Below are 13,756 nucleotides of genomic sequence, written 5' to 3'. Positions count from 1 at the left end.
GGCAGGACACGAGCTGGTGGAGCCACTCATGCTCTGCATGAGGCCTCAAACCTGCCTCTTGTGCTCCTGGGCAAGAGCCATTTCTTTCACAAGAACACTTTAAGAACAGTTTAGCAATTACAGTGTGTGCCTGAAGCTGGCACCTCTCTCTGCTGCCTAGAAATTTTGCATTTCTCAGCTGCACCTATCTATCTGCAGTGGCTAAACCAATGGAAGGTTCCTCCAGGCTTTTAGGGAAAAGAGTCATTCACGCATTATCTGAATCCCTTGTGCTTCCAGAACAGAATAGAAAGTATCTGGGGTGGAAACTGTGGGACTACCTGGTTCTAGCTGGGCTTGAAATTGCATCAGACAGCGCACTCTCAGTGTTGCAAACGTGCTTTGACACACCCGAGCACAAGGTGTACGGAGAGATGCCAGAAACAGCTTGGAGGTCTCATTTTGCATTTTTTGCACAAAGGTTCTCCTTTATTTCAGCCATTTCATCCATCTCTCATGTCAGCTTGCTGAGGCAGCCTTCCTCCCCCCAGTTCCCAAAACCAATCCCTGGAAACCACAAAAGGGTGAGGCAGCCCACATCTTTGTAAAGAATGACATTTCTCTTGGCATATTGATTACCAATACTGCCACTGCATACACAAAAACAGGTTTCAGAGAATACCGGGACCCTTAAATAAAACACCATCTTTCAGCAGAGTTATATTTTCTAGTTACACTTGGAATAAAACATGCAAAAGTTCTCCCTTATTCCCTTCCTGCTTTTCTCTTCTACAGATCAAAATGTCAACATTAGAATTTAAAACCACCACAAAATATGTTCCCATGAGTTTTGCTGCTCTCTTAAATGAGCTTTTTGACCAGAGACTGGCAGAAGCCTAAATATTCACTGATGGCTCAACAAAGGGATAGGGAAGAAGCCTTCACTCTCACTTCACTACATAAATATTTTTGCTTAAAAAGTGGCCAACTGCTCGAACAAGAAATCATGGCACATAAAATGATGAAAAAGTGTAGCCCATATCAATTTACTGTAGGAGCAGAGAAAGAGGAAATGAGAGAGCATATGTGTGAGTGTGTGTATGTGCACAGGCAATAACATGGCTAAAAAATTCATTGCAGAAACAAAGTCAAGTAATCTAGCATCAGGAGGTGTCAGAATTGAGGTTGCTTGTACAAACTTCTTTTGCCCTCCCTGCACATTTCCCTTATGCTAGAGCCTCACATTTCATAATCACGCCATATTTTTCCATCCCAGATTATTCAGTGCTTAGGAGAAGTGGCACTAACTGAATAAAAAGCTTTTTGATATTTGATCTTCATCACTCAAGTACATTGGTTGATGTCTTACTTAGTATGCATGGTACCAGTGCTTCTCCGAATACAGAATTATTTATTTTCCATGTGGTTGTCAGTGAGATGCCTATTTCTACAGGGCCTGAGTACCTTGCAAGTATTAATGAATTTAACCATGCAACTCCTTGGTAAAAAAAAAGGAAAGGTATTTATTCTTATTTAGGAGATGAGGAAGTGGCCAGAGAGATGGCCAGAAGTGTCCTCCTATGATAGCACCTAATTTGGGATTGTTAGAAGCTCACTCTTCAGAGGGGATCACATCCAGTAATGCTTCCTAGTGCCCACATCTGGCCCAGCCTTACCAGGGAGGGAGGGATCAGGAATACCTTTGCCTGTTGATGAGATCACTTTTTCCTCTTGGGAGCTGCTACTGTTGATGCCCACACCACGGTCATCTCAGGCTCGGCTACATCCCGACCCTCTGGCTCCCTGGGATCTACCTGCCAATCAAACGAAGCCGTTATTACCGCAGCATATGGAGGAGCTGGGGTGAAAGCAGACTGCACTTGTGCTCCAGATCTTGCCTTGGTTGCGTTTGTTAACGGGTGAAATAAAATGCTAATCACAATCCACAAAGCCACGAGTGCTCCGGGGTCAATTAGCTCTGCAACTGCCTTGCCCTGGATGCCTCACTCAGTCACAGATTTCCTGGGAGCAGCAGAATAAGCTCATTTGCCTTTGGACTTCACTTCGGCTGAACTGAATCGTCTTTTGGGAGCCCTGAAAGAGCTGGCTCAACTCCAAAAGCTACTGAAAGCAGGAGTCCCATTTTCTTCTATAAACTTTGAATCATGCCGCAACATGGATCTACATTTTCCTTTTGTCATATAGTTTTTTTTTTTTTTTTACTGAGATACTTACAGTAGGAATTTGGTTAGGAAGGAGCAGCTTATGCTGTTCCCAAGCTGGCAGGAAACAGCAGTCCCCAGACAATAACATGATGGACATGTCAACATGGAGAAACGTATGGTACCAATTAAGACAGTATCAACAATTATGCAGAACACAGTTGAGTGGATTAATTTGTTGCCTGGAGTAAAGGCTGCCAGTACGAAGCTGGCTGTCAAGAGACACACTTTCATCTTGCATGTTGCCTTGTGCCAAATACTCTGAGGCCCATGTGCACTAGAGATGATCGCTGGGTTTTCTTTTTCCACCAGCAATTCTGAAGCAGGGAAGGAGCAACCAATCAATTTCACTACATGCTGCCTCCTTTCTTTTCTGTAAAAAAAAAACTTGAAAAAATCCCGTTATTCCCAAAACACTAAAACAAGAGCTACAAAGTAGATGGAAAAGGATGGTGCTTTTCTTGCTCAGAAAGCAAGTTTTTTTTTTTCCTGTTGAAGGGTTGATGCAATAACTCCTTTGTCAAACACCCTTTTTTTCCAGTTCTCTAAGCAGACAGAAGAGAAATGGCTAAGTGTGTGACTTTGTTATTTTTATGCTGACCAGAAGGATACTTATGAACTCTCCTTCTCTTGCTTCCAACCCATTGTTTGCAGAGGACAATGCAAGATGTGGTTAAGGCCTCCTGCCTTGCCAAGTACCTGCCAGAGGCTAGATAAAATACCTTAATTCTACAGAGGTTGTAAGAACAGCTGACTTTCTCTAAAAAACTCCTGTTTGCAAAATGCTACGTAGGTCTATGGCTGTTAGAGTATTTAAACAGCAAACAAAAAACTAGGACTTATAAATCATCATTTACTGCACTAATAAGCAGCAGCATTTGAATTCCTGCTAAAGCCTTGTACTGGCTGTGCTTTGTCCCAAAATCCAATTTAAAAAATCTGCTTATGCTTGTGCCTACAATATGAAGAACGCTGAACTACCCTTCATAAACTCTGCTGTTGCTTATGGGAGCATACGGCCCTATATCACACTCTCGTTTCTCCATATTTGGCCTTGCTAAACAATAGTATGCCTACCTGAGATGTATATTACCTTGAGACAGGGGGTAATGCCATTATTCATAAAGCTGCACTCCTTGATTTAGGCAGAAGTCCCCTGCCCAATTCCAATGCTACACATGCTGATCACTGTCAGGGATGGAGAAATCCAATTTTAATACATTCTTGGTAAACACATTGCTCTCTGAGCAGCAGAGCTATGAAATCTAGTTTTCTGGAGATTTATATCCTATGTACCTTACTCCCCCTGCCATCACATTTGCAGAATACTTTCAGTCTGACAATACTCCCATCACAAAACCTTCCAACTCCTTTCTATTATTCTTATTCCTACTACTACTCCTTCGGTAAGGGAGCTAGCAGCTGTAGGGTCGCTGAAACGTGCATGTGCTGACTAGCCAACCAACCCTCCCTTCTCAGACCAGACATGGGCCTTTCCTTAGGATTCACACCCATATGGGCACTTTACAGGATACTGAGCCTTCAGAGAGGCACTTCCTGCTTCCCAATGGTGTCTCAACCACTGCACTAAGGAACGGGAAGAAATCTTCCAAGTTGCTCCCAACACCTCCTCCTACCTGAACTCTAATCCCAAGGAATCACTTGGAGATTTCTTTCTGGGCTTAAGTGCACTGTACTGCTTTTCCCAGCTTAGCGCTTATTTTTCTTCATCTCAAGAGCCCTGTGCACGGGGTCGTCTTCTTCCCCGTGCTCAGGGATATACACAGACACAGCATTCTCTGAACAAAAAGATAAAATTTCGATGTGCCCTTCCTGGAAAGTTATTCCTGCACAGAGGAATCCTTTGCCCGCCGCCAGACACAGTCATCTTCCTGGTAATTAACAGCTGGGATCTACCCCAGATGGGATGGAGAGGAGAGCTTCTCCCGCTCACAGTCCCCCCAGCATCGCTCAGATGCCTCCCGCCCCTCGGCCCGTGGCCACACGGCTCCAAAGCCGCGTTGCCGCAAGGGTCCTTGTTATCTGCTTTTTCCAGATGCCTCTGATGCAGCCCAAGGGGCAGAGGGGACTAGCAGCACTGCCAAGAAGAAAAGTGGAATGGAGAAAGGTCCAACAGGGGAGGAAAAATTGTATCCATTCAGACATGCCCAAATCTAATATTTCTTTTTTTTTAATTAAACTTCTAAACATCTAAATCATTAAGAATGACGTGAAAAAAATGTATTCTCTCTTTTTTTTCTTCCTGCTAGCAACTGCAATAGAAACACTCCTTTCTAAGTATCCTCTCGCAATTTTTTCTTTTCTACTATTTTCTTTTTATTTTGTTATTTTGGAGTTTTTCCAGTGTGAAAAGTTTTCAGAAATGACAAGAGAAGAAAAAAAGCCACAGGAAAAAAAAAAAGATGAGATAGAAAAAAATAACTTCAAAACTTCATTCACATCTTACACTTAGTAGCACAGAAAAGAGGGAGAAAAATAACAAGTTTATAATTCTGAAAAACTCACAAACCACCTCCCTTAAAAAGCTTAGAAGGTTTTCTTTGAAAAAGTACTTCTGAAAAGATGGAGAATCTTCATCTTTTCCTCAGGAAACATTTCCGTGGAAGACGAAAAACAGCCCATTGTAATAGAAGTTTAGTCATCCTCATCGCCTGACCAGAGGTTAACAGGGGCATGATGCCACACAGACTGCTTCCCTGCAAATTTAGGGTAGGGAGAGAGGCTTCAGGAGCCCTCAGGTGATGGGACAAGATGCAAGACAGTGCACAGTGTAACAGCAAAGACAGTTTTCTCCACTGCTGCCGGAATCAGCATGACCTTCCCATGCTCCCATGAAGGAGTGGAAGGGGCTTATGCCATCTGGGAGATTGGGAATAAGAGACAGCACAACCAGATTCCAGCCTGCTTTTAAAAAATGACTCAGCTATTCAAACATACTGAAAAATTAAACATAGTTTAGTCAGTGAAGTACTAGAAAATTAAACATTTTCTTCAGTATGCCAGGAGAGAATTAGCTTGAGAACAATCCTCCCAACAAGTTTTAGATGGCCAAGCGCACCTCCTGAAATGTATTGCCCTAGTCTGCCCTAAGGATTTCCTTAAGACAGCAGATTGCTGCCTGGCCCCTCCTGGTACCCTCTCTTGGTTGCTACGTTTAAGGTGGTGTTGCAGAAAGTCTGCACAGAAGGTCAAGAACATCTGCTGGTTCAAACACATTTCTTCAATGAGCAACCGAACTAAAAGGATTTCCTTACAACAGTGAAACTGCCTTTTCTTCTCCAAAGACATGGAGCTCACAGGAGGAAACGCAAAGCATGCTGCAGCTGAGGAAGCAACTTTCCAGCTACAACTGGCTAGAAGGAAACAAACTCTCCATACACAAGTCTTCCTGGCTGCCATATAGGAGCAAACCCAGGCTGAGTGCTGAGATCAGTTATTGCCCATGTCCTCCTCTCAGGGAGCACTTGTTTCCTCAGACTGTGCTTCCCAAGTCAAAATCTGCAAATACATGGCGCTCTCTAGTGTCTCTGCTCTGCTTGGGAAAAACACAAGCATCCCAAGGCGCTGACACCGTTCCAGAGAGCGCAGTATAAACACCCAAGCAGAAAGATGCCCAAGGCCTGCTATTATTCAGGAAGAGTTTGACAGTTTATCTGTTTGAGCCAATCCCTCAGTGGAACCTGCAAAACAGCTTTTTGCAGCTCAACCTGTCCCACTGTGGCCTCCACTGGCATTGCAATGTCTTCCAAAGCAGTCATAGAAATAAATAGAAACCACTTTTTAAGCCATGCTTTTGATGGAGAGAACTATGCCAGGAAAGTTTCTGATCCTGGATTAAGGCCCTCCCATCAACCCCCAAACTGGCTGTTGGTGATGTGGCCAAGGCAGTTTGGGTTGTCGTTTCAGGGGTGTCAGCTCACAGGCAAAATCCCGCGGAGGAGCTGGCTCAGAGATGGCAAAGGCCCTCAGGGAGGGCTCGGCAGGCCACGGCACAAGCAGTATTGGACAGGAGTGGGGCAGAGCAAGTGGTCGTTCGGGAACAGCGGGGGCCTTTAGCCATGTACAACATCTAAACTCATGCCAGCCAACACCGATGGGAACAGCCCTCCTTAATGGAAATACTAGTCATTCCCTTCAGTCTTGCCTCTTCCCGTCACTGCTCCATTAGGGTGACAAGGCAAAGGCAGAGTGCATTTCTAGCTCTTGAAGCTCTTCTAGCTCCTGGCACAATCCAAAATGGTCGGCACAAACTGGCAACTGCTTTAATTTGCTTTGAAATGGCTAATTGGTCCCTTTATTACATTTTCTACCCCGTTACAGAGCCTCTCTTTCTCCTGTGCTTCTCTGAGGCTGACAGTTCATGACAGAAATACAGCACATCCCACAGACTCTTAGCCTCAGGTCCAGCTGCATTTGCCTAAATGACAAGATCAGTGTGGCAATCTGCTGCAAAACATGCAAGATTTCCATTCTCTCCCTCTTTCTCTCTCTCTCTCTTTTAATGTACATTTCACATTAAATCAACATCTAAAGGGAGGAGGCTCTTCTAGCGCCTAGCAGAACGTATTTTTCTTTGAGCTTGCAACGCTGACTGGTGACGGGGGAAATACGCTTGCACCATGTAATTGATTTGATGTATGCCATGTTTCGGCGGGATAAACACCACCCCCCGGACTCCTTGCATTCCAGCGTCTCCAGCCTAAGCTCCTTGTTAAAGCGTGTTGGGAGTCCAAAGACACTGAATAGTTCTGACGTGAAGATAAATGCTCTTATCTTCGGCTTCCAATGTTGCTTCTCTCAATAAGCACTGTTTTCAGTTTTGTGACAGTTTTCACTGTTTAAACAGCTCTTCAGCTGGGGACAGCAACACGGGGAAAGCGTTTTAGCTCATCTTATTTCAGCATACTTCTCTGCTAGGAGAATAAGCTGGGCTTGTCACTAAACCAGGTAACTTCCACTGGGTGCCCTGCCACAATTCACAGGGAACAAGTCAAGGCCCCATCCAGGCAACACACATATGAATAAACCTACAGCTTAACATTTATCCATTGCTTTATGGACTTCGCATGTCCCAAAGGGACGTGCATCTCCAGAACCTCTAATACACCAGCAAAACTACACATCCAAACGGTATCATGCTGCTGAGGAACTTCATTATTTTACAACAAGGTTAACTAAGTAAGTATTTTTCAGGAGGCCAGTGCAAGAACCAAAAAACACCCTCGGTCCTCCAAGTCCTCAGCCTCTTGCTGTAGCGAGCTATCCATCAGCTCAGCCTCTCATCTGCCTGCCCAGCGTATGAGAGTGAAAATACTGCTTTGTGCTTTTCATCTCTCCCCTCCTGGAAAGCTGGCTACAAATCCCTGCCTTGACCATAAAGGGTCCACTGGAGCTCAGGGAAAGCCCTACTGATTTGAACGGATCTAGGATTTCGCTCTCTGCCTCTCCATAATGAGATTAAATAAATATTCTCCTGCAAGAAAAGTGCCACACATGCCTGCCTGAGTTCAATGGGATCTATAAACTAAAATAGAGAAAAGTTGCAAAAATTTGCAGCTATATGGCAGGGGTTGTTTTGGGGCCAAAAAGGTATCCATTTCAGGCAATGTAAATCCAGTCCACGTTTCCAATAAAATGGAACAAACTTTGACAGGAAAAATGAAAAACTGATTAAAGAAAAAAATCCAGGGTAATAAATTGCTAGAAGGAAATAACATAAACTATCTTAAGTATATCAGGAAGAAGATACCTATGGAGAAAGAGTGTCTCAAAGTCTCAGCAGGTAGAGGGAACAATCAAATAAGCAGGTTGTAACCAAGGCAAACAATTTCTTTCCAATCAGACTTCACCATAGAGTATGACTGGGGTTAGGAGAAGGAAGAAGAAACAGCTATTCTGGAGGTCACTGTCTATGCTGAGACACTAGCAGACATGCAGGAATAAAATAAATATGTAAAAGAGCACTAGAAAAACTCAAGATACCCCACTGATATGAATCAGCTGGGCTGACAACAGCTTTCTAAACACAGCGAACAAAACATTGAATTCATCTTTAAACAGCTGTCACTGCAGAGGGACCCAAACTACACTCTTCTTTTAAAAGATGACCAAGATCATTGTGGGATGAGCCTGAGAATTATAAAATGCCAAAGTTAGGAAAAACAGCTGAGAAAAATCACACAGAATAAAATGAAAACCCCCTCAGGCCAAATCCAGAAGATTTCTGAGCTCACTGAAGCTACTCAGGATTTCTAGGGGAGGAAACGAGCTTTGATTCTAGCCACAGCATTCTGTAAGAGCTTTTGAACTCTGGCAATGACATATTCAGCTGTACAGACAGATCAGCAAGCCTACATTTATACCATCCCAGTACCCAGTTCTCAGAGTGAGAAAGTGGTAAGAATCAAAATTGTTTGGAGATTGTCAAAAATACACAGTGTTTTAGAATAATTCATATAAAAAGTTCAGGACAGGAGATCAACTCTGTTTTATTAGACTCAGTTGAAACGCCACCTTGACTGTTTACACATGCTCGTACTTCAGGATGAAAAGTCCAACTTGCTATAAATGCAGTCTCATTTCTTTTCTACCCTGCAAGATGCTAATCACAAAACAATCCAAATTAAATCATGTGTACGGAAGGTTGTATGCTTCTGGTCCTACGTGCTAACTGTTAGACTACAATGCCTCAGCAATGTGAATACCCTTTGGATCTGTTGGTAACGGTGACTGCTAGCATCTGAAGTCATGCAGAATAGACAGAAACAGTAGCTGTAGTTGGTGACCAAAGCCAAATTCAACTTCCAGCTCTATAAATTGAGACCTGTTTCTGAAGGGAGATAAAATACTCATACATACTCAAAAAACAAACAGCAGAGCATGCTATACAAACCAGCTGTAAGAAACCAGCCAAAATTCTGGCTCCTATCAGCCAAACTTCTCTTGCTTTCAACAGGATCCTCATTTTATCTTAAAATGAATAGCTGTTCTCTCCTAGTATGTCTTGGTTTACAATAGCTGTATTCTAAGCAACCTCCCAAAGATACCTGGAATGCAAGACAAGATACAGATGTCTCACAGATGTTATATAGGTCAGTCTTGAGTTTTAGAGATACCCTGATATGTCAGAGATGGTCAAGTCTAAACGCTATTTGGGGAACTGTATTTCTATCAATCTAATAGAATAGCTGCAGAGAGGAGACTTCTTCATACTTCAGTTTTAAATTCTGGTCCTGTCACGCAAATCAAAAAAGAAGAGCATTACTAGATCCTCACTGCATTCTGCAATTCGGACTATAAAGAACTACATCAGAATTAGAAGCTGTAAGACCCAGCTTCATGCCGGTATAAACTGGCATCATTCCTTTTCTATTCAGGAAGCTGTGCCAATTTGCATCAGCTGAGGGTTTAGAAAATACTAGTTTCTCCTATGGCACTAGCAATGTTGCTATCCTCTGCGTGGGGAGATTGTCAAGGTCGACCTGTAAGATCAAGTGGGAAAACAGCGTCACGATGTTGAAAAGAGGGATGTTCAGATGACCACGTCTAGCAGGGTTTGTACAATGGGGAGGACAAGCAACAGAGACATGCACCTCACTCGTAGCTGGTGACTTGCCAAATTTATTACTTTTCTCTCAAGACTGCAGATGTTTCACCCTGTCTATAGATACAGTGGAAACACTGACCAGAACAGTTGTTCTGTAGCATTCCTATATGAGAAGTATTTCTTAGCCTAGACTCAGCAAAGCTCTTAAGCACATGCTGAACCCATCCAAATCAAGACTGGACAAGAAGCATGCTCTCATTACACCAGGAGTTACAAAACTCACTGCAAAAGTGCCTAGGAAAGTTCTACGGCTTGTTTTGTGTGCGAGATTCAGACTCTTCCTTACTTGAAAAAAAACAAACCCCCCCCAAAAAAAACCAAAAACAAACCCCCCACATGCTTAATCCACACTGACCAACATGCTTAGTGCTGTAAGAACCTTGATTAAGTTCACCACTGAAAATATGTCTACAGTAGTTGTCTATTCTTAGCAAAAATAAACCAGCCCCAAGGAACTACAGCTTTTTATCTATTGCATTGGAAACTCTAGTTGATGAGCTTTCTCCCCCAAATAATGTGACATTCTGTAAGAACCTTGATTAAGTTCACCACTGAAAATATGTCTACAGTAGTTGTCTATTCTTAGCAAAAATAAACCAGCCCCAAGGAACTACAGCTTTTTATCTATTGCATTGGAAACTCCAGTTGATGAGCTTTCTCCCCCAAATAATGTGACATTCTGTAGTTCAGCTTAACATGGCACCTTTCCTTCTTGCTGCTTTGAAACACATACAGCAGCAAGCTGCTCTAAAACACTTGTCTAGCAGAATTTCACTCCTGCAGAGTAAAGGAACGCTGAGAAAAAAATGAAAATACCAGAAGGTTAAGTCATTCAGTTGACTGACTCCACCTTTCTCCACAATGAGATGTTTGGATGTAATGTCTAGAATAAAGTGCTGTCAGTCCAGACTTGGAGGCTGAAATTCTCTGGCCTCGCAGTGCAGAGTGCTTCCTTGGAGTGAGACAGCATTAAGCCAGCTTTGTGCCCCTCTGATCTACGGCTGCCAGACACTAAGCTCGACTGCTTGTGCAAGCTGGGGCAATCTGTAAGCTCTTCTACTCCATCTCTGCTGCCAACAGACATTCCTGCAAGCACAGGTCAGTGGGACTCAGGAATAACCTCAACAAATCACCTTCTGCCAGTACAAAGTGCTGAGAAGGGACTGTCTAGCAGTATTTTCAGCCACTCTTAAACCAGGACTCCTTAAAGCAAGGATGAATGGCAAGTTGGAGGCACTGACAGCTTTAAGACTGATTTGCAAATTCAAGCAGCTAACCTGGGTCTGATAATAAAGGCCCTCCACAGCTGATAACTGAGACTTGTGTGGTAAGCACTCTCCATGATGGCTGCTTGAACTCACCTCCAGGATTCTTCAGCCTTACAGCTCGGTAGAAAAATCATCTCCTTTATACTATTACCCTCTCAGAAATCCACTTTCAGCACAGGAGCAACCACTGACTTATACTCCCTCTGCCTCAAGTAGCTGCTTGCCTTTTCATAAACAAATTCACCTGCAGCAACTATAAAGGAGTAACAAGTCTCCAAGGGAATGTTATGTTATGCATGCACATGATACATGCTGGTGTGTTTTAGGAAAGTGATATGAAGTTTGGAACTTAGAGGACAATAAAATGAAAAGAAATAACTCCTGATCTAATTCTTCAAAGGAAAAGACCACTCCAAAAAAACCCACGAATAGATTCCAGCCTTAAAGGAATTTCCTTCCATTCTGTATTTGGCATCTAGTTCTTTCTGATTTCTGCACTCAGGCATATTTTCCTTCAGGGAAAACACATTACAGTTAGAACGCTGCCCATGATTTCATAATAAGTATTTATGAAGTTAATCATACTTGCATCTCTCAAAGCGTCTGTTTTTCTGGGCTGCTAAATTCCTAATTATCCTCACAGGACAGCAATATCAACCCTGAGTCCTAGTGCAGTGGGCTGCCACATTTAACGTTCAAGGAAAGAACAGATAAAACTATTCTTTAGGCACAATCAGTGAGGGCTGTCTGATACTGCAGTGAGCAATTTGCAACATATACCAAAACTCCTCTCGTGTATTCATTTTCTTCTAAATCTTTTTCCTTCTCTGCCCATAAGATGACTCCCTCCCAAGGAAATTAGGGGAGACCTAATGCGAGAACATCTAGTGTAAACCGATCTGGATCTGTTCCATTAGGATTGTTTTGTTTAGAGAAGGGCACATGAGGGAATGCATGATACCCTTCACAAAAAGGCAGCTGTAGAATTCAGCACAGCAGTTGGGTGTCTGTAGTGGACAAGATGAGAAGTAGAGGAGTAACTGAAGAAAGGGTGACTTAGGCTAGATATTAGGACCATGTTTTGGAATGATAAGGACAGTTGAGCACTGGAATAGATTTGTCCACACAGGCTGTGTAGTCTCTGTCATTGGAGGGGTTTGGTTTAGATATGGTCGGTCTGGCTTTGGCACAGGAGGACGGAGTTGCCTGTCCAGGGCCTCGCTGACTTACCTACAAGATTTTAGGGAAGTCACAGATGTGCGACGTTACATCAGACCCGATCTAGCATATACTGATAATTTCTAAATGCAAAAGAGACTAGCTGAGTGCTTCCAAGTAGAAATTGACTTTGTTGATTTCCACCTTTCCTTTTAATTACTGTTGACTGATCATGGTGGCAAAGTAGGTAACTCGTCACACTGTAACACAAAGCCTACAGCACCTCAGCACAGATATCTCTCAGCTAAACCACTTGCAACTCAGCGGTATCACAGAGGCAAAAGATCTGGCCCAAGTTACGCTAATTCAGTTTAAAGAAGAAAGAAACCAAAGTACAGTGTCACTTCATAACCGATTTTGGCTTTCCTCATTGGCACCTCTCACTGTTATCTAAAAATGTATAAACACAGTCAGCACTTGCCTCTTGGTATGGATGCTGGGGTTTACAACACTTCAGCTGAACGGTCCAGCACTCAGTGTCTTTCTAATTGGAGTAGCTGTGCCAGCACCTAACATTTTAATGTACTGTTGCAATACATCCTGCAGCTTGGAATTTACAAAGGCAAGCAAGACATTGTAGACAGAGTCTGAGGGAAAAAATAGCTCTTAATCGTGTCCTGTAATAAAGCATTTCGGGGAGAGAGAGTGTGCAAGCAAGCACCACAGCAGACTGGATTAGACCTTCAATCCTGCCTCCTCCACCATCAGTGGAAACAATTCAGCACGAAAAAAGAGAATTCTTTGATTTTAAACAACATCTTTACAGTTAAAATCCCTTTAGACTTTCTCTAGTCTTAAGCACCACCTTATAGATTCTGCTTACATGAGAAATCCCATCTTCAAACAACAAATACAAGTCTTGTATTTCAAAGACAGCAGACTTGAGAGTTCAAAACAATGATTCATACTACAACAACAACTACTATGACAACTGAGACTGAGGTGCAATGAGCCAAAGTGCACCCACAAATACGAACCCCTTGCCTGAAATAATTTAAAATCTAATAAAGACAGACATAAGGGTTCTTTGGCACTCTGGAGAGTTACTAGACTCTCGTTTCTGAACTACTTGATGAGAATTTCAGCCAAGTTTGTTTTGTTTGAAAACACACTAAAAAGCCTAAAGCTAACAGAACAAAAATAAACATGCAGCCAAATCCACATCCCAACACAGAGATCTTGTAGATTGCAGTGGTGTTGCCCTAGCATCCCCATCAGCATAACTCATGATGTTTGAAACTAAAGGCCCTGAACCAGAATTCTGCTTCCGTGCCTTCGTCTTAGCAGTGGGACTTGTGGGGATTTCCAGTCATTCCCAAAACCCTTGAATCTCACAAGGAGGAAGTGTGGGCAGGGACATAAAGAATGGATAGTGGAAACCCACAGATACTGACCTGACAACACAGCATGTACCTTTACATTCAGCAAAGCTGCAAGGCAGA

The 13,756-nt window shown here is 43.0% G+C and overlaps 1 long non-coding RNA gene across 1 annotated transcript in view; it reads right to left on the bottom strand.

Moving 5' to 3' along the window:
- LOC112989397 (uncharacterized) overlaps positions 1-13,756 on the bottom strand; it is a 58,027-nt gene that overhangs the window by 38,414 nt on the left and 5,857 nt on the right. The window contains exon 3 of the long non-coding RNA XR_010388677.1: positions 1,680-1,793. This is a non-coding gene — a long non-coding RNA (uncharacterized LOC112989397). The remainder of the gene's footprint in view (positions 1-1,679; positions 1,794-13,756) is intronic.

This window comes from Dromaius novaehollandiae, chromosome 3, assembly GCF_036370855.1.
Source record: "Dromaius novaehollandiae isolate bDroNov1 chromosome 3, bDroNov1.hap1, whole genome shotgun sequence".
NCBI lineage: Eukaryota > Metazoa > Chordata > Aves > Casuariiformes > Dromaiidae > Dromaius > Dromaius novaehollandiae.
Note: the sequence above shows the minus strand (reverse complement) of the source record. Positions and strands in the feature narration are given on the sequence as shown.